Here is a 2291-nt window from a genome sequence, read left to right as displayed (position 1 = left end):
CATTCACAGGTTTCTATACTGAACAGATATGTGATCCAGCATATTCTTTCCAATGTGGAATAAAATTCAGTTAAGTATATGCTTATGTCATTTACATATTATTTTATTAACACGTTCGATACTTCCAGTATCTGTCCCTGTATTCAGGTCAGATCATGTTATCATCATAAGAAGAGCGTAGCTAATATACTCACAGAATTCAGACAATTCTCCAATAAAAGCAATAAATAAATTTATTTAGCACCCCTTGCCGTCTTAAATTCAGTTTTATTACAATTTCAGCCGTCGCAGAGCCCCAACTTTGGTATAGGGAGCAAAGGGGCTTAGATGAGGCTTTGGACGTATAAAATACCATTGAAAACAGCGTTAAGTGAGTGAAGTGAAGCACTTGCAATTTCAGGGTACATTTTTATCATTTGCAACGTCACAGCACTTCATTATTCGCAACTGCAGGGTACGTTTTCATCATTTGAAACTTCAGGGTACTTCTTCTGAAGTAAAGATCGAAATCCTATTTGGACTAAACTTTTATGACTTTCCAGATACAATTTTTTTTTTAAATTTCTCTATCACTGTATACTGTTTGAAGAAGTCGTGTAATCTTTCTTTGTCATTTTTTTTCTTCACAATCTTATCGTATTTATCATACTATCTAAATTCCAACTAAAGTTTAATACGTTATCCTTTTCCCACCAGCTTTTATTATTTCGCACATCCACCTGTTTTACGTGACTCCAAAATTGTTTAAGTTTCGAAGGTTATGTTCTGCTCCAGTGGCTGCTCGTTTTTTATGTAATTGAAGACGTTTTTGGCGGGATTCATATCTGGACTTCTCTTCGGTATGGCAAATATTGTTGCACCAACATTCTTAAATGCAATAAAGCCTTTTTTGTTGTTCTGACTCGGGTCTCCGCCTTGAAGGAAAAGGTTTGCCGTCGGATTGTCACTGTTTCGAAAGGTTGAAGGTGAATGTTACCTTAACAAAGTTTACAAACATTTCTTTTTTAATTTTCCAAACTGCTTACTAAGTCTGACGGCTTCTCCATACGCTATGGTGACCATGAAGTGTAAACATTTTTCACTTGACTCGAAATGACTGCTATCGTCCTTCACGCCACTGTTTTTATCAAGCGTGTCGTTGTATTTATGTTAAAAACCGACAGCATCAAAATAGCAGGAACTAGTTGGATATTGGCATGTGTTTTACCTTCTTTGCAAACTTCAATGTAGGCACAAATCGTTTCCTGGTAAAAAAACCCTTTTAACCGGAAGTAGTGGTACCTCATTAAGCGTAGAAACCTCTCCACTGTCTCGTAGTACATGCTTTTTCTGATGCCAGATACTTCATGCAACCTGTTGATTGTAAACGATCCAACGTCTTCCCTAAATTTCAGTATTTCCACAAAGCGTTTGTTTAATTTTCTCGGTATCCCAACACGGTCACGGGTATTAATTAGCCTGTTGCGCATTGTCCTCGATGAATTTGCGTCCATGTCTATATATTGACGCCTTTAAAAACTGTGGATACTTCTTCAAAAGATCTTTGCCTCTTGTTCCTTTGTCGTGGCACAACCTTGAGGCATTAATATGTTTCGCATTATATTCTGTTTACGTTTTGTTTTTATCTAAATTTCATCTAATGCGCCGTTTTTACACATTCATGTGTATAGACACGTTGTATATTTTAACTTGTTTTTATAATATCGTTTCGAAAGGCTGTGTATGAATATACGGAGAAAAATAAAACACTGTACAATGGGAACATCCAGATTCTTCACATCATCGCGATTACAATAATGTAAAAAATTCCAGCAAAAGTTTGCTCAGCTATGTTATCGCAGCGTTTTGGGTTTTTAGATTCATACAAGTGTTCACTAGCGAGCTAAAAAGTCACAGCAACATTCCGAAGCTTGTAGCGAAACTTTTACAGTAAAAAAAGGGTTTTGTTACAAAAGATTAACACACCATTTTACTTTTCCTGTAAAGTTTTAAACCCTACAAAAAGAACCCTACAAAAATTACGAAGAAATATAAATATATTATAGTATCAGAAAAAAGAAAATTCAGAAACATAAAATTAAATATTTTAATAAAAATTACAGCCAACATTCTTTTTCTACTTTCTTTCACAGTGTATGTATTTACTGCACTTAAGTGCAATTTGTCGCACCCTTGACTTGTAAGGAGTTCGCAACTCGAATTTATTAACAGTCTATTTGACTTTTCAACCCAATCTTATCTTTGAAAGAGAGAAAGAATGAAAGTCGTTTTTCTGAATCCTGTTTTTTTTG

The sequence above is a fragment of the Hydractinia symbiolongicarpus genome, chromosome 4, assembly GCF_029227915.1.
Source record: "Hydractinia symbiolongicarpus strain clone_291-10 chromosome 4, HSymV2.1, whole genome shotgun sequence".
Lineage (NCBI taxonomy): Eukaryota > Metazoa > Cnidaria > Hydrozoa > Anthoathecata > Hydractiniidae > Hydractinia > Hydractinia symbiolongicarpus.
The sequence above is the reverse complement of the archived record's forward strand: the minus strand, read 5'-3'. Positions refer to the sequence as shown.